Source organism: Rattus norvegicus, chromosome 1 (assembly GCF_036323735.1).
Source record: "Rattus norvegicus strain BN/NHsdMcwi chromosome 1, GRCr8, whole genome shotgun sequence".
In the NCBI taxonomy this organism is placed as follows: Eukaryota; Metazoa; Chordata; class Mammalia; order Rodentia; family Muridae; genus Rattus; species Rattus norvegicus.
The window spans coordinates 15476853-15500334 of record NC_086019.1 but is presented as its reverse complement, the minus strand read 5'-3'; the positions used below and the strand labels follow the sequence as shown (position 1 = coordinate 15500334).

General features: G+C 44.0%; 1 long non-coding RNA gene and 1 pseudogene across 1 annotated transcript; one reads left to right on the top strand and one right to left on the bottom strand.

Annotated features, from left to right (window-relative positions):
* Positions 1–4021: 4021 nt before the first annotated feature.
* On the top strand, positions 4022–17469 carry LOC134482579 (uncharacterized). Its single transcript, XR_010058852.1, has 2 exons — positions 4022–8847; positions 16051–17469. It is a non-coding gene; the product is annotated as an uncharacterized LOC134482579 (long non-coding RNA).
* A 4552-nt stretch (positions 17470–22021) lies between these two features.
* LOC108348769 (60S ribosomal protein L7a pseudogene) lies at positions 22022–22814 on the bottom strand (annotated as a pseudogene).
* Positions 22815–23482: the final 668 nt, after the last annotated feature.

Genomic DNA, 23482 nt, shown 5'->3' with positions numbered 1-23482 from the left:
CAGAAGGTCACCCAGCCATGTGCTCAGCTGCATGCTCATGCATGACCAAGTGTACATCCTGCTGTGCTCCTGGTGGGATACCAAGCAGAGAACAAAGGACACCTTTGTTCCCTAGTTCACCTTGGATGACCATTTTCCTAGTCTTTCCAAATCCTTTATCTCCCTGCTTTTAGTAAAACTACAAGTGAGCAATCAACTCCCTTCTGTGCTTAGGAAGTGGACCAATGGAGGCAGCTGATATCTTTCTCCATTCCCCAGGTGACTAGTCCTGCCTTATCAGTCAGAACCTAAATAAATATTAGCAAAATCAGCAAAAGTATGAGGTTTCTTGGGGCTCTGGTTTCTTCTTGGGAAAGGAATCATTCTTATAATAATGTGTGGGAAATTGTGTCCTCATAATAACTCCCAGAGAAAACTGGAAGTCCTTCCAAAAGACAACAATTTTAGGGCAAACACATCCAGAATTCAAAAGCCCTTCTCTTTGAATAGGCATTTTATGTCAAGAGAGTTTATAAGAAAGATTTGATATTGAATCAAGGACTTTCGTATTAAACCAAATTACTTTCAGCCTGAACAGCGGAAGAATTGGAGTTGCTATCTCTTATGACAGTGGAAACTGGCAGGATCCTGGCTTCAATTTGTGGTCCCCAGACCTGTTCAGTGGTGCACTATGGCTCTAAGGCTCATAACTGATACCCATGAGCAATGTAATTGAGAACTGTAAGGGTTCTCTAAAAACAAACTTCCCCAGCTGGGCCATTGAGCTGCAAACTTCAGTAGTGCTATAAAGTCATGTCAGGTCAAATTATGGTTCTGCTACTGAGTAACCCCAGGGGACACTGATGTATTAAGAAAATTCAGTCAATGTCAGCTTGGCCTACATAGGAAGACCCTGTCAAGAGAGAGAGAGAGAGAGAGAGAGAGAGAGAGAGAGAGAGAGAGAGAATATCAGTGCTAGGGATACAATAATAACCAAAATGCCTGCTCTTGACCAATAGGGTAAGATCAGAGCATCACACAGAAATGCATGCAGAAAGATAACTTATGAAATGGATTGGGAAGTAATTATGTAGCAAGAAGAGATTCCATCCTTAAGTCCGAGAGGTAGGGTAGACCCTTCATAGTAATTCAACTCTGGATCTGAAGGAGTTAGTTACACAGACAGAAGTCATGTGGGAAGAGAGTAACAGCTATTGATGATAGCAGATATGGACTGGAGAGGTAGCTCAATGGTGGAATACTTGCCTAGAATGCAGAGGATACGGATTTGATCCCCAAACCTTTGGGAAGAAAAATCAAGGAAAAACATCAGAAGCAGCTATGAGGACCGATGTTCAAAGAAAAGTATATTTGCAAGGTGACCAGGAGAGTTACAAATCATTTCCTTGAAATGGTAGAAATGATAGTTTAAGGGACAATGGTGGTTAGGACAGGAAGGAAAGAGGGGAGTGGGAGTGTATTGGTGGAGACTGGGTAATCCTTGGAGTGGGGACCACAAGCCTATGAATTTCATCTTAAGGAGACTCTAGGATGATCCAGGAGGAGCTGCGTTCTCCATGGGTGGAGAGTGGATGGCTGGCATGGTGTGTGGAAGAAAGTTATTGACAGCGAAATGCCAAGAGACAGCTGTCAGGTTGGGGATGGTAGTATACACCTTTAATCCCAGCATTCTAGAGACAAAGGTAGGCAGATATCTGAGTTGGAGGCAGGACAAGGATACATAGTGATGCTGTCTCAAAAGCAAGCAGAAAGGAAAGAGGGAAGGAAGGAAGGAAGGAAGGAAGGAAGGAAGGAAGGACAGACGGAAGGAAGGAAGGTAGGAAGGTCCGTTATCAAATGTGCTCTGTATTGATTGGACCTCTGATTATTCACTTTACTTTATAAAGATAAAAATCGATCCAGGAGCTAAAATCTTCAATGAGTGACAAGAAATGATGAAAAAGTTTACACGCAATTGCCTCAATTCCCAGGGAAGCCCCTAGGATTTTTCTAAAGGCAGTAAAAATACTCAGTTTTCTTAACCCCTTTGAAACAGGATGAAAACCCCAGTCTCTTTAGAACCACCCGCTACAAGTTCTGGCCTGGCGGCTGTCTGCGTGTGCCACTTACTTGAACGTGCCACTCCCAATCATCGGGTCTGTGGTTTTCCAACTGTGAATTGTGTAAATGGTTTCAGAAGGGTGCGGAGGAGATGGGGAGAGGTGACTTCCTAGGGAAGTACATCGGGATTTCTGGGTTGAGGCTTTCGATCTTCCTGACCCATCAGAATCACCCGGGGAACTCAAAAAATAACAATTCAAGAAAACCATAAGCCGCCAATAGAGGTGACGAAGAAGTTGATGTGGGTGGGCCGGACTTTAGAATTTTTTAAAGGCTACCCAGTGAGTCTAAAGGGCAGCTTGGGAACCACTGTCTGGGGAAAATTCATCATATAAGAAGGTATCACGCACCACTCCAACGAAAGCTGATTTTTCCATTTTGTTCACAAAAACTACCTTAACACCCAGAAAACCTAACATAGAGCGGGTATTTAAAGAAAATACCATGTTTAGGTGTCACTGTGATTATAAGGCAGATCACAGTACTGCCCAGAAACATAAAGACTGGTTTGCTTAAATGTATGGCTTACTTTAGAAATTGAGTGACCTTGAAAGACCAAACACAATTCTAATATATTAAATATGAATTTTTCACATATGAGCTACCTTCATAATCTCTCTCTTTCCTCTCTCTCTCTCTCTCTCTCTCTCTCTCTGACTTCCTTTTCCCTTCCATACCATACTCTACCCACCAGACACACAAACACAATCCCTATCTTAGAAATGTGATGTAATATGCAGTATTCAGGGAATCTATTTTCCCTGTACCCTCAGGAACATTGAACCATTCTTTTTTCTTTCCTCCTATTCTACTGGGGAGCTGTTTCTTCTCTTAGCAATGTCCGAAAGCAGAGATTCTCCGTGTAAAAGTTTATCAATTGTCAGAGCATCTTTGTACAACATTGCTTCCCTGTCTTCCTCCAGACAAAACCTAAAGTACCAAATACCTGGTGTTCTACACAAATACATGTTTCCTTTTTTGAACAAACAAGACTTGGAGCTGGCTGAACTCCCGGCTATCCTTAAGACAGTTAACTTTCCTTGTCTTGTCAGTTTGCATTACTGAATAGTCGCAAGCACACTCATATGTGCGTCTGCGAGATTATCTCCAGAAAGGATAACTTAAAAGAGGGAAGACCTAGCTTGAATGTGGGGATAGAGAATAAAGTGGAATTACAAGGGGAAATGTAGAAAGCCAATTAGCCCTCAAAACTAATTCCATAATAGAAATTTTAGCAACTTACTACAGATAGCTCAATCCCCCTAAACAATTACAGCGACAATAAGAGAAGGGAATGTGTCCCTTTTTCTCATGACTTTGGAAGGAAATTAAGTGTAAGAATTCTTGATGTAGCCTCTATCCTAGCGCACATCTGCCATAAAGATAGAACTGAGGTCTCTTAAACCATGGTAGAGAAATAAAATGTACACATCAAACACAACCTTGCTTCCCTTAATTTATTTTTATAAGGTATTTGACCACTGGGATGAAAACAGCTAACAGATACACCCCTCTTGCTCAAGCCCACAAAACAGCCCAATGGTCCCTCTCCAAGTCTTCTTATGCCTGGGATTCTAGACTAACGGTTATGGGTAGCAGAAGTTCTTGTACACCAAATTCCTTCCAAAGTCACGAGTCAAAGGGACACATTCCCTTCTTTTATTATAGTTGCAATCATTTAGGTGGATCTGAGCTGTCTGTAGTAATTTACTACCATTTCTATTGTGGAGTTGGTTTCTGAGAGCTAAACAAATCAGCTCTTTGTTTTGAGTAGGCCTGAGACAAGGGTAAGGCTAATGAACTGCTTGCCGCGGGCTCAGAATTGGAAAAGATGGCTCGAAGTTCAGTGATCTTGAAGAATAGCGTTTACTTGGTTATTTAAAAATAGAAATTAATACTCTAATCTGTGATGAGGGGCAAGAGAGGTGACTCAGTGGTTCTGAATGCTTGATGCTCTTCAGAAGACAGGAGTTTGGTTCCCAGGAGCCATATCGAGTAGGTTACAACCGCCTGTAACTCCAGCTCTAGAGAATTAAAAATACATAAATAAAAATAGGCTTTTTCAAATCCATAATGAAAAGCATGATTTTTTAAAATAAAGATGTAGTCAGTATATCTGCATCTTTATTTGTCTTTATCCTCCAATATGGTGATCCGTGCTGTTGGTATTCTAAGTTCTATTCCCACAGCTACCTGGCAACAGCCAGGTATGCTCCGCCCCAGAGTTGCCTGGCAACAGCCAGGTATGCCTGACTATAAAAGGGGCTGCTTGCCCCCTTCTCTTTCTCTTGCCCTTACTCTTCTCTGCTCCCATGGCCTCTTTGTCCCTGTCCCTTCTCTCCCCATCCCCCACCTCCCCCATGTGCCTATTGCCGGCCTTTACTCCTCTCGTCTTCTACTCTTCTTCTCTCATTAAACCTTTCCAGGTGGAACTGTGTTGGCTTGGTGTGCTTTGTCTAGAAGCAAGCCGAGATTTAAACCCCAACATTGGTGACCGTACGTGGTGATTGATCTCCCTGTGACTACATGGCCCGGCCATCACTGCGGAGAATAGGCCCTTCCAACTGTGTGCCTTCACTGCCCCGCAGCTCTGGGACCTTGGCTGGCAGATCCTCGAGGGTGTGGTGTGGAGGGATGGAGTCACGCTCACCTGCCACTCCTACTGCATCACCCGCCAGCCCCCAGTTCACCCTGGGCTCACCCGATGCCGATGCCGTGGAGGGAAGGAATGGAGATGCGTGCTGCTGCCACCCTGCACAAACACCGGCACGTTGGTAGGTTTATTCCGGTTGGCAAGGAGGAGCCTGATTTCTCAGATAGGGCCTGGCCAGCCTTCATAGGATTAAAAGTAACCCCTAGCTAACATACAAGATAGAACTTCGATCATTGGGCGGAGATTCCCTTGGAAGTGTTTCATTGCTCCCCTCCCCTCCAGACTCTTGAAGCGGATCGGAAAATCCCAGGCCTGGGTAGGAACGCTTTCTGGGGGCTTCCAGGACCGGACGTTTATGGCCTCCAGGAGTATAAGTGATGACTCAGACACCTGGCCTGGCAGAGTGGTACTGTTACCAGTAAATCCTCCTGGGGCGCGGGTTAGGATGACTGGTTAACTCCCCCAGTGAGCAATTCTTGTCTTCAAACATATCTCCAGTTTATGTTTTCTGGAGAATTTAAAAACTCTAAGAGGACATCAAACTGATACACCCTTGCAATACTGTCTGGACTCAGGACAATGGTTCAAAATGGCCACTAAATTCTTCAATTTTACGGTATCTTCACAATCACTGCCAGCAGTCTGGTAAATGGAAGGAGGTTCTTTTATATCCAAACATTCATTTACCTTCGTTCTAACCCCTCTCTGTGTTTCGCTTCCCGTGGCATCCCGCTGAGGTAACCTGTGTCCCGGGTACTAGCTGGTCAGTCCAGCAGGTCTCCCCTTCCCCATGATGCCCTGCATGCAGCTGCCTGCCAAGGAGAGGGCCCTCTTCAAGCATGTGCTGGTGAGCGGTACCTATTCGACCTCTGTGGCCTTTCTATACCTCAGAGCTTGACTTTCCATGGTGTATACATGGTCTCAGGAGAGCATTCTTGGAGCTACCCCCATGCTGCCCCTGGGGATGGATCCTTTCACTGACACACAATCTAGGACCTTTTCCCTTGGGTGAGATTTTTTCCCTCTCCCCTCTCCCCCCCCCCCTTTTGAGACAGTTGAAAATGCCAGGTCCAACCCGGACAAACTGCTCTCTGGCTCGGGAGCACCAGCTCTGAGTGTAGCCCCAGCACTGGTCGGGGCGATTAATAGTCCCTAGTCTCACCCATGGGTCTATCGGTCTTTGCCCCCCCTGTGAAAAGCAGGTCTGGCCCTGTCCCTTGCATCCGCCAGGGACTCTGTCTGTGAGACTAGCTTTCCCATGACTGTGGGACCCCTACACTTGGCACAGTCTCTCGAGTGGGGCTTCTGTGCTCTGCCTGCCACTGCAACCCCTGGTTCTCAGCAGCAGGAAAAGAGAATCTGGCACTGACCTTTGTACCCTGCCAGGGATTCTGCTTGCTAAGACCCCATGCAAATGAACTCTCTCTTTCTGTCTGGGACTCTGCTCCTGTGTTCAGCCCGCCACAGCCTTGAGAAAAACAGCTTTCACGCTGTCTTTTCCAGAGTGCTCACACCGCCACCTGTGCACCAGAGCCTCAGCTGCGCATGCCTGCGCACATGTGCTCGTGCCTCTCCCTTGCTTTGCAGATTTTTTCATTCCTACCCTGTCTTAACATAGGATCCTTACTAATAATTTACTTCCGGAGGAACACAGGTGAGTTTGGGAGCAGGTGAGAATGCATGCAGAGGAACATACCCAGTTTGGTCTGAGGCAGTACCTGACCAAGATCCCTGAGGGAATTATAGTTCCACAGGTGGTATTTTAGCCAGAGATGGATTCATGACCTGTGTCCTGGCTATATTTGCAGGGCAGTCTTAAAACCAGTGAGTTTTGAAAAACTACAAGAGGTTATCCAGGAAAAAACAGGAAAACCCATCCCAAGTTTTAGAATGCCTTACAAAGGCTTTATTACAATACACTAACCTGGACCCTGAAAATCCAGAAGGTAAGCAATTTCTGATGACCTATTTCTTTTCCCAGAGCTACCCCGACATAAAGGACAATTTAAAAAGCCGGGGAGGGGGGTGCGTTGCAGGGGGCTAACTCCACAGGCAGAAGTTTTGGCGCTGGTCTTTAAAGTGTACCATGGGAGAGATGAGAAGGCTCACAGACAAAATACCATATGCTGGCGAAGGCTGTCCGACCAGCCTCAGCCACTGCCCAGAACGCCTGGTCTTCTAGGGCTAGAAGACCACCAGGTTCCTGTTACAAATGTGGTCAACAAGATTACTGGGCAAGGTCTTGCTCTAACTTCTGCAAGTCAAGGGACCATCAAGAGGCACACTGGCCTGTCAATTGCCCTCATGTTGCACAGGACAGGCGGACATCACGTCCAGATAACCCTCCAGGGGAATCTTCTAGGCTTAGCTATGGATGACTGAAGGGGCCTGAGTTCCCTGGACCTGGTCAATGCCATCACTAGCAGAGCTCTGGGTAACCATCATGGTATGTGGGCAGCCCATCTCTTTCCTCTTGGACACTGGGGCCATTTACTCAGTCCTAATGGAGTTTTGGGGACCCACTTCTCTCTCCTGTTTCCCCATTGTTGGGCTAGGGGAGGGTAACCTTACCTTTCTCACCAAACCCAACCGCTTAGTTACATTTTTAGGGGTGTACCTCTCACCCATTCCTTTTTGGTAGTGTCAACATGCCCTGTCCCCTTATTGGAAAGGGATCTTCTAGCTAAGATGGGAACCTCTGTTGTGTTCTACCCATTTGCCCAAACTCAAGCTCGCCTGCAGCCCTTCTGCTTCTTCTGGCCAGTCAACCTACTAACACGGACATGCTGCTTCCTTTACCAGCTTCTCAGGTAGACCCCTGAGTCTGGGAGGTCCAGAACCCCTCTGTTGCTAAACAGTCTTTCCAAATAGGGTCTGGAAACTGCTTTCTCTATCTGTCTTTTTGTCGTGGCAAACTGTTTTAAGACATCCAGGACATGTTCTGTAGGACAAATTCTTCCTTCTGCTCCACAAAAAGCTTATCGTAAAGAAGGTTCATGTTGTTAACTCATGTTGCTATCTCTTTTGTAAACTTATAAACTACAGGAAACTCACTCAGACCTACCTCTCATGGACCAAATAGACTCCACCCAGATTAGCACATCTGCCCAAAGTTACCACTGATTACCTATTCCAAAAGGTGGGATTCCTCTGGGTTTCAAATGTACATCTAAGGGAAAAATTTCTTTTCTCCCAAATGCACTTAATGTTATTCTCTACCTAAGTGTGTGTGTGTGTGTGTGTGTGTGTGTGTGTGTGTGTGTGTGTGTGCATGTTCTACCATGATGTTCAATCTCCTCTCACAGACACAGATGCTTCTATTGGACCTGTTCCTTCTGACCTGTCCTCAGATGGTTCAACAGACCCTGGACAACAAGGAAACAGCCAACTCCTAATACTGGACAAACATCCCACACCCATTTTTCTAGGTTCCCTAGAGACACGTCGCCCCAAAGCAAGCAGGAAGTAGTTAGAGATCACGACGACCCTATTCCTGCTCCACCATCACCTTTCTAATTTTTCTTTTTAATTAAACCAAAACTCGGGGATGCTGGTATTCTGTCTAAGCTCCACCCCCACAGTTGCCTGGCAACAGCCAGGTATGCTCTGCCCCACAGTTGCCTGGCAACAGTCAGGTATGCGGGACTATAAAAAGAACTGCTTGCCCCTTCCTCTTTCTCTTGCCCTTACTCTTCTCTGCTCTCATGCCCTCTTTGTCCCTGTCCCTTCTCTCCCCATCCCCACTTCTCCCCACGTGCCCATAGCTGGCCTTTACTCCTCCCGTCTTCTCCTCGTCTTCTCTCATTAAGCGCCTCCCTCCACGTGGAACCATGTCGGCTTGGTGTGCTTCGTCTGGAAGTGAGCCGAGATTTAAACCGCAACAGCTGCTACACAGGCCGTGGGACTCTGTTTCTGAGATTCTCCCTTCATCATGGTCTTTCTGACCCACACTGGCTGCTTCTTTGCTTGTGTAGAACACAGGGATTCCCCAAGCGACAATGTCCTCAAAAGTCTTCAGTGTGCTCTCTTCCTGCCTAATGTATGTTCTCTTCGTCTTTAACACCAGCACCCAGCCATTCCTGCGCACAGGCCAGGTACTGAGCTTAAAGTCTGCCTATTCCTTATCTCAGTTCAGCCTCCGTATTCCAACATCCAAAGCAGCAGGTCCTAGCATCATCCTGCTTTACGCTACATGGCAGAGAAAACTTCAGAATGGTCCTTTGTCAGGTCAGGGGATCTGTGATAGCTGAGCTACCCCGACCACTTCACACTGCTTCTCCTCACAGATTAGAGGCCTGATTTTTTTTCCTGTTCCCATCATTAACCCCCTTATTACTTCCCTTCCAGAGTGTTCTGGTGTTGATTGGAAGCTTGATAAGAACAATTTTTATTAAAGTACGTAAACTTGTGAGGTACTTAGTCACTATGGAGGCATTCATTTCCAATATTGGAAGAAAGAATCCCAGGCCAGGGAGGGCAAAACGACTTGCCTAGGTGACATTGTGATGGCACCAAAGAGTGATTGTCATTGGCTTTACCTTTCCTCCTGTTTCCTCAGTTTCCAGCTTCTATCTCAGTTCCGCAAAGCCAAGCACCCCTTGAAAGTCCTGGGCCTGAGGAGGATTGGCCTCACCCCGCCCCGCCCCTCATTTTTCAGGTTGGGTGTTTAGTTCTTCAAACTGCCCAGATGTCCTGTTTTGTTCTGTCTCCATCAACACTTGCTTCATACATGAGATAAGAGGCATTCTGGGAAAAAGCAAAACCAAACCCACTTTGCCTCAATAAAGTTGAGCTAAAAACAAACAAACAAACAAACAAAAAAAAACAAAAGCAAAAAACCAACAAACAAAAAGTGGGAGTGGGGTCCAGCTTCGGGACCCGACACCTGCCACCTGCCAGTAACCACCTGCTGACACTCTGCATTAAGAAAGTGAGACACCTTGAACAGATTTCCGTTTGTATCTGTGGGGGACCAGCTCTGTGGCCATTACTGTGAACAAATGAATCTGGAAGGCTTCTTAAAAGTACACCTAGGTTCCCTTCCATCCCTCCTATATCCGGAGTAGCTTAACAGATGCACTGGTCAACATCCTGAAATGCACCTGGGAAAGGAATCGGACGCTACAAGAAAAGTAAGCTCGGGTGAGAGGAGAAGGATTTCCCATGCTCTCACCTGAGATGCTCATGCTCAGTGATGGCGCAGCCCCTGGCTGTACTGCAATTCCACTCCTCGGGGAAGGAAGGTGATCTAAGGTTCACCCTTCCTGCTTACGCTACCTCAGGATTGGTAAGCTGGGGAGGTAGAGAGGGGGGAAATGAAATTGTGATAGCTGAAGAGACACATGGGAAAGAAATGGCACCCGAACAGAAATCTGGTCATTTCAAGCCCAAGAGTTAAGATGTTTGAAGATCTGTCATGGACTTCAACCAGCAGGCAAGAAAGGCTTCTCTATCTTTCTTCTGATTTGGAAGTGACAGATTCTGCTTCTACAAATGCCATGAGAAAGGAAGTGTCTTTTTTTTTTTTTTTTTTGTGCCCCTGGTTCTCTTCCATGTGTTGCAAAGTGTGGATTCTAGAGCATGCTAAAAGTGTCCTGAATGTCATTTTCAGAAGACAGACATATGGCTTATGATGTAACCCCCAGAACTTAGGAAGCTGAAGCAGGAGGAATGCTGAGAGTTTCAGTCCATCCTGAACAACATAGAGTGACAGGCCAGTCATGGCTGCATAACCAAGGCCCTGCCTCAAACAAAACAAAATACAACCAAAAGTCATTTGACAGGGAGACCAGTGGAGAAATGACCCCTGATTAGGAAGACTGTATGTCTCCCTCAATCCAAAATTAAACCCAGCATGATACACAACCTCACCTCTCCTCTGGGACTGCCCTGGGTAAGCCAGCAGAGCAAGGAATGCTGGCCTGAGAGACAGCTCAGCTCAGCTCTAGGCAAAGTCTTTGAAAACCGACCTTTCCACATGGACACCTCAGCCCCATGCTTCCAATCTTTATGTAGATTTTTATTTTTTTAAGCAAAAAATAAATAAATAAAAGAAAAAAGTAAAAGAAAGGGAAAGAATAGAAAAAGAAAAGAAAAGCTCATTATAGGATTGATTTTTCGTGATTCTATTTTTGCAATTTGTGCAAACAATAATCATTAGGTGGAGGGCCCTGTGGCAAACTGGCTCTAGGCTGAAACTTTTCAGCTTTTAAAACTAAGCCAGCAGGGCGTCCAACCTCACTGACCCCACCTATAATCTCTTCTTTATGTGCAATTTGGAAAGTAGAGAGAAGTCTGAAGAACAAAAGTCCCTGGTCACTTTCCCCCTTTGACCGTGTTTTTATTTTTTATTTATTGATTGATTGATTGTCAATTCCATGGTTTGCTTTATACATCTAGGAAAACAACTCGATTGCAAATTGAAACTTGAGGTAAACTAGGTCATTGAGAATCTGAGAACTTGTGCTGTGCTGTAGACAGGCTATAAAGGACATGATTGGGGTGGGGGTGGTGAACCTAAATATAAGAAACTTCCCAAAAAGGCCATCTCAAACCTAACTGAAGTTGTGCTATTTTTGAAAGTGGAAATCCCCGTTTTCGCCACACAGTCCTGTGGTTGAGCAGTCTAAGAATTCAACCTCTCTGCTGGCCATAGTTCAAAGCCCATCCTTTGCAGAATGCCAAGGGCACTCCTCTTCCTTCCTGCCACCCACAGGGTCAGTCCTAAATGCTATAGGTTAAACGTGACACCCTGTGTCCGTGGGCTGCCTCTAGTGGAACATAAATCCTATTTACAATGTGACTTCCCAAGTGGTAGAAATTTCTCTTTAAATCAACTCTCCTGTCCTCTCCTTTCCTGTCCTGTCCTGTCCTCTCCCCTCCTGTCCTCTCCTCTTCTGTCCTGTCCTGTCATGCCCTCTCCTGTCCTATCCTGTCCTATCCTGCCCTATACTGTCTTCTCTTGTCCTTTCCTGTTCCCTCCCCTCTCCTCCCCTCCTCTCCCCTTTTCCTTCCCTCTCCTTCCCTCCCCTCCTCCTCCCCCAGGCTAAGGTTGGAACCCAGGTCCTCAAGTGTGCTGAGTTCAGTTCCAAAAGCATTTCTTTGCAAGCTGTATTATAATTTTAGGCTCTGAACCTTTGCCAACATTTCTCCCTATGAAATGTCCTATATTTGCTTTTAAAGGAAAAGCTGTAGGCTTGTGTCTTAGAAAATACAGTCCATGAACATCCCTAACTTTTAATAAGCCTGAAGAAATGCAGCTATTTCTTTTCATACATTTTAAGTAGGGAAATATTAACAATCTGTTCCACATCTTTCTCTCAAAGTTCATTTCCATGTTCTTTTTGAATTGTGTTATATTTGTACTTTGGATGCCAATCAGCCTGACTGGGTCACTTGGATATTCCTGTCTGTCAGCAGTAGTCGCTGAAGAAACCAGTTTCAGGTCAGGCTCCTCCACTCCTCAAGCTACCTTCCTCTGCTCAGCCTCAGGGAAAGGTAGACAGGCACAGCGAAGCAAACAGATTCGATGCCTACTTGTAGGCAGTCGTCAGTCATTTATTTCTGATATTGTCATCTACTTCCACTGCCAATCCCTAATGCCATCTAACACAATTACCATCCTATATCTTCGAGGTCTGCCTCAGCAGATTCAAGCAACAGAAGATGGAAAATATTCATAAAACTAGGCTGCCTCTGTACTGAACACATTCATTCACATTCCCTAGATAATTCTCAGAGCTCTGCAGGGAAGGGGCTGTTTGCATCAAGTTTGCATTGTACCAGAATGTATGAGCGGTACCCAGATGATTTAAAGTGCACAGAAAGATGTGCACGAGTAGCATGCGACTATCATGCCATTTAATGCAGGACTCTTGAGAATTCATTGATTTCAGTATTCACAGGAGGTCCTGGAATCCACCCAGGGGTCCCAGAGGTCTATGGATGCCAAGGCCTGACTGTGACTCAAAAGCCCCTGTGTTAAGAGAACAGTTAAAACCACATGATATAAAACCAAATGCAGGGCTGGAGAGATGGCTCAGTGGTTAAGAGCACTGACTGCTCTTCCAGAGGTCCTGGGTTCAATTCCCAGAAACCACAAGGTGGCTCACAACCATCTGCCATGAGATCTGATGCCTTCTTCTGGTGTGTCTGAAGACAGTGACAAGTTTTTAAATCTTAAAAACCAGAAACAAACAAAAAACAAATGCAGAGGCCTCCCACTGTCTCTTTATAATCCTCTGGTCATGATAACCGATGACTTTGTAACATTCTGCTTACGTATCTTGTTAGATTGAATTCTTGATATATTCAGCCTAGGATCAGGAAATGGGATCACGCATTATCACCCAGTGTTTCGGTTAGGATCCTGCCATGTTCTAGAGTAGTACGAATGCCCAATCCCAGCTAGAAGGCTGGGTGAGAGCCAGTATAAAGGCAGAGAAAAACAATCCCAGAAGAACACTTCCTAAAATACTCAGTCATGATCTTTAGAAGATGGCCTCGGTCAGCAGTTTTATGTTCCTGTTAATGTCTCGCTTGCATCCTGCTTCAGAACATGGCATTTCAGCTGTTAAGCGAGAGTCACCTCCCTCTAAATTTATTTGTTTCCATGGCTGTATTTGTTATCACAAGCACCCAGAGAAATATCCAGGGCAGATATTGCTAACTCCTTTCCACAGATGAAGAAGTGAGACACAATGGTGACAATTTATGGAGATTAGACAGATGTCTCTGTGGCTAATAATGTTTGCTGCTCTTCCTAGGGCCTGAAGTTTGGTTCTCAGCACCCATGGCAGACAGCTCACAAAGTGTCTGATAACTTCTGGTGTCCACAGGCATTCCCTCTTGTTCACACATGCATACACGCATGCATACATACATACATACATACATACATACATACATACATACACACACACAATCTAAAACGAAAAGTGACAATACTAAGTTTAGCACCAGTCAGCTTGAGTCTTCCAAAGGCCAACCAAAATAAAGTACCAGATAAGGACAGTCAGAAGTCAGGGCTATTCCGACTGCAGGAACGGGAGGCATCAATAACAGGAAGCATCCTGACTTCCTAGAGAAGAAAAAGCAAAACATTTTGCTGCTAAAGCAATGATGATGCTAAATTCTAAATGGGAGGAAATATGTTATTTTTCAGTCTGTAGCGATGTCTGAGAGTAGTTGGTAAAGATGGTGAAGGGGGAGGAGCTGATTGGTTCTTGGTTGTGTCAATAAAGAAGACAAGTTAACTGCTGAAGGAAGGGGGAAAGGTGGGATTTCCCGGTCTCAGGAAGAAAAGAAGGGGCACAGGGAAAGCGGAGGTCTTTCTGGCCCGGCTTTGGAATGGGAGGCACGTAACAGCCATGAAAGATCTTGTGTGGCCGGAAATGGTGGCTTCCGCTACCAGTGGTTGGCTGGAATAGGCTAGCTGTTAGCCTGTGTTAGATTACGGCAGGAGATTCTTCACCCAGCCACTGCGTTATCTGGCTAGTTTAAAAATAATAAAACTGTCTAGTGTTTCCCATCTGAGGGGCTAAGGTGGGCAGGAGGAGAAAGAGAGCAGTCGAGGCAGTTCCTGGCAGCTCGGCAAAGCTAGTAGCCAGGAGGAACAGGCAAATTGGTGGTGAGGCCAGCAGCAGCCAATCTTAGAGCTAAACTGAGAGCGGTCAGAGCATGGCCCCGGGGCAAAGGAGCAATTTTTAAATTGTTCAAAACAAGATGGAGAGTTCTCGTTTACTGCTGGTGAGAAAATATATTAATATGGCAATGGGCAAACATACAACCATCATTAAATACAGCATTTTCTAACAGCCAAGCAAAGTGACCAGAGCAAGCTGAGATCTGCAGCTTTGCACTCTATAAAGTTTTATTGAGACACAGCCATTTGTTTTCATATTATCCAGTGATAAGTTTTAAAGTAACATTCTTGGGCAACTGTGAGACCATATTTAATGCAGAAATCGAAATAACTTTACTATTTGACCTATCGTGGTAAAAGTATAGAACCTCCTACCTAAGAAAATAAATATATTCACAAATGACAGCCGTATAAACATTTTCTCCAAAGGGAAGCTCGTCTAGATTTTTACCCATAGTAGAGTATACTAATATTTGCATTTGTATATGATAGAAAGCCAACAAACAATGAAAAAGAATCATCTGTTGCTATTTACAACAAACTGTCTCACGAAAAATGTGAATAAAAGAACTTAGATATAATCTAAAAGTGTACCTACAAAGTGACTATATGAAGTTGAAGTACAATAAAAATTAGCTTATAGTGAATCAAGTTAGATAATTCTTCCTTATGTGGGGTACTGACAAGAAGGAGATATTGGGAAGTGTCTGGGGTCTTTAATATTTTCCATAGTTTAGTCCATGTAGTAGTTAAATTCTACTATACATATTTTACTATATATGTTTCTTAAACTATTTCACACACATACGTGTATACATATATATATACATACACACATATATATACACACATACACACATACGTACACCACACACACACACACATATATATACGTATATATATATACCACACACATACATACACACGACACACACATATATTATATATATATATACCACACACATACATACACAACACACACATACACACCACACACACACATATATTATATATATATACCACACACATACATACACACCACACACACATACACACACACATACACACATATATATGCGTATATATATACACATACATATATGTATACACACAAATATATATGTATATATATACACACACACATACACACACACATACACACACACATACACACACACATACACACACACACACACACACACACACACACACACGAACGCACACATTCACGGTCCTCAGCTGTTGCAGAGCTGTGGAGGACTGTGGATGGCTTCCTCCTACCACTGGTAGTTTACACAATATTTTCTGAAATCAGTTCAGATCATAATCTCTCAAACAAGGGAAATACTCTGCCGATAGTTGCTATGACGTATTATATAAAGAATAATGAACAACAAAGAGAAAAATTTATATGTGATCAGTACAGATACACTTTAAAAAATTATGCCTTCCATCTGGGCTTGGTCAAAATCCCATAAGCAAAGCACAGGCACGGAAAGGTCTTTTCCACTACAGTGACTGTTTTCCTGGGCATTAAATTTTAACTTTAAATTATTTACTTTATTTTTATCTTGACCTCTTTGATAATTTTATTTAATTCTTTGTCTATCAGCTGACCTTGACACTTAATTTCATTGTGTCTTTTTTTTTTTAGATGCATTTCTGTTCAAGGAAATACAACACAAATGTTCCTTTAGCTTCGTTTCCAAGATCAGGGCTCTAGAAGTAATAGAGAGCATCCTCAGATGGCTGTGTGCACAGCCTTGCCTTCCCAACACAGGGCAGAAGAAATCGCCAACTGGGGCTTCAACTTGACCTACAAGTGAACTCCTTGTAAGGCTGGAATCCTCTTGTAAGAATTTTCACCCCTACCAAATGAAAAAGTGAGGGTTTTTTTTCTTTATTTTTATCAAAACTGAAAACCCAGTTGGTCCCTAGAATACCAAGCCACAGTGCTGTAGGCAAAGGATAATAAATTCATAAGCTAATACATACCATCTATACAGTAACTTACTGTTTTCAAAGTACTTTCCCAAATTTTGGGAGATTTCACTTTAAAAACAAACAAACAAACAAACAACAACGACAAAAAGGAAAACAATTTTAGAAAAGTAAACCAGAAGTTCACAAAAAGTAACATCTGACGCTGACTTGGTGACAGGGCAAGGCTCATTGGGCACCTATGGAAACTTTCCTAAAGTGACTTGAAGTTGCAAGGAGTAAAACCATTCATCTGAAATGACATTGAAGTACTAAGTCGAACAGAGTTTTGCCTAAGAACAGATCTCTTCATCTTGTGCTGATGACTGAGACTTTCTCCTCCTGTTTTCCAAGCTGCCCCAACATCAACCTGGGCCTTTTTTTGCCCACAGTGAGAGCTGTGGGATGTCAGATGAAGGAGAAAGGCCGATCGATGGCAAATTTCACCCTGCAGCTCTCCATTAAGATGGGGCACACTCCACGCACGCACGCACGCGCGCACGCACGCACGCACGCACGCATGCGCTTGGTCAGTCTGGAGTCCCTTGGCCATGTAAGCTGAGCTTAATTCCACCCTACCCTCACGGACCTTGTTCAGCTGCCCCTGTCATTCTTAATTAACCCCAGTGAGCCTGGTATTTTTAATCGTTTGCCACCTGTTTTCAAACACCCTTTTTTATCTTAGCCCAGCTGGTACACCACTCTTTTCAACCCTTCCTAGTTTTTGCTTCCCACTTTTTGAGCTGCTTTGTTTCGGTGTTCAGTTTCACTGAACGTTGAGCTGGATAGGAACTCCAACTCTTGCCTTATTTCAAGTGAGTCTGACCTCGGACATTTGAGACATGGGAAGACCTGGGACAGCCAAAGAGAAAGGCTGACCTGCCGCTATCTCTCCGTCTATCAGCCAGGAAAGAGGGCTTGAGACAGTCTGGGGGAGAGGTGGAGTATTACAGTGGTTTTCTTTCACCAAAAACGACAGTGGGACTTTTTGCTTGAAACCACATGTGAGACTTGCTTACACAAATTTTTTTCCAGAATATTTATTTTTCTATGGCAACTCCCGGCTAACAAAATAAAAATATGCAGAGGCTGATTTAGGATACTCATGGTTACTTTGTACTGAAATAGTCCTATTCCGCCCAAGTTCTTTGTCTTCTAGAGAAAATTTAGTAACCTCTCTATTTCTAAATTGTAACCTAATATAATATAACTTTATTGCAATAGAAATTTATTTGGCTTGATAATGTGGTAAGGATGAAAATAATGTTTGTGATCAAAACAGCAACTTTATAGCTTTTGTCAAAATGGGTCATTGCCATCTGTCTTGGGACTTATTGTCAAAGACTGGGAGTGTAAGCTGCATTCTTGTTATATTGCTATTATTTTAAGACAAGACAGTATGTGTACCAATTTGGCTTTGAACTCACTTTATATCCAAGGATGACCTTCAACTTACAATCCTCTTGTCTCTACCTCCCGACTGCTGGGATAGCAAGCACACGCCATCACAACTAGTTTATGCCCTGCTGTATGTATGTCAAGCCCGGGGCTTCACACATGCTGGACATTCTATTCTATTGGTTTTTGTTTTGTTTTGTTTTTGTTTTTATTCACATGACTCAGGGTTAAGAACTATGTATTTAATTATCTAGCCATTTGGCCTTGAACCTTGGCGATATAATGAAAAATTTTCCTTTATCCAGCAAAACAGAATTCATGTTCAGTCTCTCCTTACAAAGTAATTTCTGGTCAATAGTCCCTTTCCCCAGAATTACTAAGTTAAAGTGACAAAACTGTGTGCATTTGTTTCTTTGTTGGAAACAAGGTCTCACGGAACTCAAACTAGCCTTAAATTTGTTCTATAACTGCGAAATGACCTTAAACTTCAAATGCTCCTTCCTTTACCTACTGAGTGCTAAGATTAGAAACATTAGCTAGCTCGCCTGGCCTAACACTTGTGGAGTTTCTCTATCTTTCTTTCTTTCTTTCTCTCTCTCTTTCTTTCTTTCTTTCTTTCTTTCTTTCTTTCTTTCTTTCTTTCTTTCTTTCTTTCTCTCTCTCTTTCTTTCTTTCTTTCTTTTTTAATTGCTGTGACCAAAATACCTGGCAGAAAGGATTTAAGAGAGGGGTTTTCGTGTTTTTAAAAGGTTCAACCCAGGGTGACTTGACTTCACATGTCTGGGCCTATTGTAAAGCAGAGCTTCATGGCAGTAGGAGTGTGTGCTTGGAAAACTTCTTCAGGCAGTTTGAAACAGAGGGAAGGGAACACTGGTACCTGTGGCTTTCTCCTTTCTTCTCTTTTATCCCCTTTGAGTCTGCTCATTGGCGAATTGGATGATACCCAATCCCTTAGAAACAAACCATCATGGTAGTTCCCGTTTTGTTCTTTTGACTCAGATTGGTTCACTTATTTGGGACTCTTCGTGGCTCCACAGAAATTCAAAATTACCTTTTCAATATTCTGAGAAGTGGCGTTGGAGTTTTGCCAGCTATGACAGCACTCTCTGAATGCTTTGAATTGTATAGACATTTGGTCAATATCCACTCTTCCAGTCCATGAACATAGAATTCTATAGGACATCCACGAACATAGTTTCCGTTTATTGGAATCTCGCTGCAAACTTCTCAGTGGTATTTTGTAGTTTTGAATGTGTGGATGTTTACCGGCTTTGATTAGGCTTATTAGTAGGCATTTTTACACTACTTTAAAATAGGATTGCTTTCCTCATTTATTTTATTTTATTTGGAAACACATTCATTGTTAAGTGTGTAAAAGCACGCATAGTGTTTGCGTATTGATGTTTGTTTCCTGCAACTGTGCTTGACCAAGCCAGCTCAGGCAGTCAACAGGTTCTCCAGGGCAGGAGTGAGGATTGAAAAGAAAAAAGACGATTAGACAACACTGTAGCATGACCCCAGCCAGTTCTGAGGCCGAGGCAGGTTTATTTTTTTCCTAGTCTGCTTTTATACCATTTTAATGACATGCAAGTAATAAGGTCAATCCTAGGCTAAGGAACAAGCAAGACAATAAACACAAATAGTCAAGGAACAAGCAAGGCAATAAATAAAGTCCTGTGATCGCTGTTTCTAAGGACTCATCAGGAAAACCAAGATACCTGAGCCTCCTTCCTTGTCCTAGCCCAAAGTCACATTCTTGCCTGAGCTTTACTTCTCTGTCCTGGCCCAATGTCAAATTCTTGCCAGGCAGCCCCCAAAGCTCTCCACGTGTGCTGAATTCATTTATTCTAACAATTTTTGGTGACATGTTTAGGGTTTTCTATATTCAAGACGATGCCATTTGTAAGCAGGAGACGAATTTACTTTTCCCTTCTCAGACTGCATCTTGCCTACGGGTTCAAGCTAGGACCTTCCTTCCAGTACTATAGTGAATAAAAAGGGAAGTGGGTATCCTCTTCTCACTCCTCATATTTGACAAGGAAGCATTTGTAACTTCTCGTCCTTAAGCACGTCCTCCTTGACCTTGTCCTACAGATGATGAATTTGCTAAATTTGAACCAATGACTGGCCTATATCTGAAGAGATACTTGTGTTAGTTACCCTTCATTATGTGCTCAGTGCTGTGGTAAGTTTTGGTTTGTAGACGTTGAACCATCTTTGGCCTCCAGGAACACCTTTTCCAGATCGTGGTGTTCGATCTCACTATCGTGCTGTTGAAATGGCTCTGCAGATATTTGCTGAGGAAGTTTCCTTGTTTATCAGGGATAGTAATCTATCATTTTCTTTTCTTCAGAGTCTTCATCTAGCTTTCGTTTCATGGTAATGTTACATGAAACAGTTTGGAAATAGTCCCTGGCTAAGTTTTAAGGAGAGTGTAAGGACTCCTTTATGTGTTTGGTGGAGATACTATTAGGTCCTAGTCTCTTATCCATTAAGAAGTATTAGATCAGTGATTTAATCTCCTTTATCATTACTGATTGTACTGGCTGGTTTTGTGTGTCAACTTAACCCAAGCTGAAGTGATCACAGAGAAAGGAGCCTCAATTGGGGAAATGCCTCCATGAGTCCCAGCTGTAAGGCATTTTCTCAACTAGCGATCAAGAATGGAGGACCCAGCCCACTGTGGGTGGTGCAGTCCCTGGGCTGGTGGTCTTGGGTTCTATAAGAGAGCAAGCTGAGCAAACCAGGGGAAGCAAGCCAGTAAGTAACATCCCTCCATGGCCTCTGCATCAGCTCATGACCTGCTTGAGTTCCAGTCCTGACTTCCTTTGGTGATGAACAGCAATGTGGAAGTGTAAGCTGAATAAACCCTTTCCTCTCCAACTTGCTTCTTGGTCATGATGTTTGTTCAGGAATAGAAATCCTGAGTAAGACAAATTGGTACCAGGAGTTGGGTATTCTTGTGACAACCTGACTATGTTTTGGGGAGGACTGTGAAAGGACTTTGGAACTTTGAGCTAGAAGAGCTATTAGGATGTTAAGAGTTCCTAATATTCTGTAGGTGCTTGGAAGATAATGTTGAGAGCAGTGGAGAAGATGGAGGCCTGGCTTGTGAAATTTCAGAGGGAAGATTAAAGACTCATATCAGGGCCATTGCCGTTTTGATTGTGAAGATTCTGTGGCTGAAGACTCAGCTGTGATTAACAAGATACCAGGACTGCTAAAGCAAAGCCTTTGCATTACTGGACTATTGATGCTGGTCAGCTGGAGCTAAGAAATGAGTGGTGATTAAGAAGAGACCAGCATCATTGAAGAAAACTCTTCTGGGAAGCATTTTCTGAGAGCACAAAGAGGCTGTGTTCCAGAGATAGCCAAGGTTGTACCTTGTGCTGTGGCTGAACTTGGTAATGTGTAAGAGTCACCCAGGTGGTACTGGTTTTGAAGGCATGAAGGGGTCATGAAAAGCAGCTGAGGCAGGGCACTGTGAGAGGCCATTGAAGGGCATTAGGTGAAGATACAGCCTCAGTTGCAATTAATGAACCAGGATTAAAGGGATTATGCAAAGGAGCTGAGGCTTGGCACCATGAAGAGAACCTATGAGAGGCTATTGGTGAAGCCTAGTTTCAGTGGAAGACAGCAGTGGTTTGGAGATGCCAGTATGATGAGATGGCCACCAAGAACAGCAGAAGCAGTGGAGTAGAGGCATCTGGAGCCTAGAAGACAAGATGTGTGCCACAAAGGGCAGTAATGGTAAAGTGTTTTTGCATACGTGTTCTTCTAGAGTTACATTTTAGTCTTTGGACCCTGACTAGAGAAAGTTTACACCCTAGACATGAGAGAGAATGAATGAGTTTGGGAAAAACAGTCCTCCCGGACTCTCCACGGATGCTTTGGAGAAAGAGAAGAAAACTTTTTCAGAGCTCTCCTAGGGACAGAAGGAAGGCAAAAGATGTCCTACTTCTCTGCTGGCTCCTATTAGAGAAATGCTTATTTCTGGTTCTGAGTTCCATAGGTAGGATATCTGGGTCCCTTCACTGGGCCACCATCGAGTTTTTTCCCTCTATGGCTATTGTGTGTCCTGGTGCACCAAACTGTCCATGTCTGTCAGTTTACAGAATGGTCATTCTTTCTTAATGCGAATAACCCATGTGTGTGTGTGTGTGTGTGTGTGTGTGTGTGTGTGTGTGTGTGTGTGTTTGGAAGATAATTTTGTAATTATATTTATGTACAGAAAACTTAGTGTACATTTAACCCAGTTTAGTGACGAGTTCTTTAGCCTTTGCCTTTTCCAGCTTGGCAATGCAAGCCACAGACTTAGGACCCAGGACATTACCTCCCCAGTGGCGGCAGATCTCGTCATATCTGTCATTATAATTGGTCCTAATAGCTTCCACCAGCTTAGCCAGAGCACCCCTGTCTTCCAAGTTAACCTGGGTGAAGGCAGCAGTGGTGCATGTCTTCCTGTGGACCAGGTGCCCCAGCCTGGCCTTTCCCTTGATGATGCAGTAGGGCACCCCCATCTTTCGACAAAGGGCAGGCAGGAAAACCACCAGCTCAATGGGGTCTACATCATGGGTAGTCACCACCAGCTGAGCCTTCTTGTTCTCCACCAAGGTGGTGATTGTATTGACCCCCTACTCGGAGGACAGTGGTCTCTTAGTTGGGACGTCCCCTTTGCCAGCAACTTTCTTCTTAGCGCGGGCCAGCAGCCTTTGCTTCTTCTCCTGCTTTGTCTCTGGCCTGTACTTGTGGGCAAGCTTAAGCAGCTGTCTGCCTGTCCAGGGCCTGGGTGAACTGGTTGATGGCAGGAGGTACTTTGAGCTGCTTATAGAGGTTGGCTCTTTGCCACTGCAGCCTGGTGTAGCAGGGCCACATGATGAAGCATATGAGATCTCTTTTGGGCTGGATGTCCTGCCCAATGCCGAAGTTCTTGGGCCTTCTCTCAAACGAAGGATTGACCACCTTTTTGGCCTCTTGTTTCTTGACCATGGCGGGGGCTGGAGCCACCTTCTTCCCCTTGGCCTTCTTTCCTTTGGGCATCTTGCTAGGCTAGGAGGAGAGAGCATGTGTGTGTGTTTTAATCCTGCAGGCTTATGCTCGGTTCTCGGTGCCGTGTCTGTGTGGGCATCAGCAGGGCAGAGCTGGAGAAGTGACCCAAGCCCTTGGAGGAGCCCAGAAGGTCATGAGTGGATCCCAGACATTGGACGGTTAGAGTTGGATTCCATTTTTGTTTGTGGCTGTGTCCTGATAGTTTCTCCTCTTGAAGGAAGAAAGTATTTTAGTGGAGCCCACAGTTAAGAGACTTTGAATTGAAAAAAGACTTTGAATTTTAAAAGAGATTGGATATTTTAAAGGGATTGAAAATTTAACATGTAAGAATTTGTAAAGACTAGGGGACTTTTAAAGTTATTTAAACCTTGTGGATGAATTAGAAAGTAAGGGTTGAGGGTTAATAGTGATCTGTTTGTGTGTCAAGTTGACAAGGGGTCAGTTGTACTGGCTTTTTTTTGTGTGTCAACTTGACACAAGCTGAAGTTACCACAGAACTAGGAGCCTCAGTTGAGGAAAGGCCTCCATGAGATCCAGCTATAAGGCATTTTCTCAATTAGCGATCAAGAAGGGAGGACCCAGCCCATTGTGGGTGGTGCAGTCCCTGGGCTGGTGGTCTTGGGTTCCATAAGAGAGCAAGCTGAGCAAGGCAGGGGAAG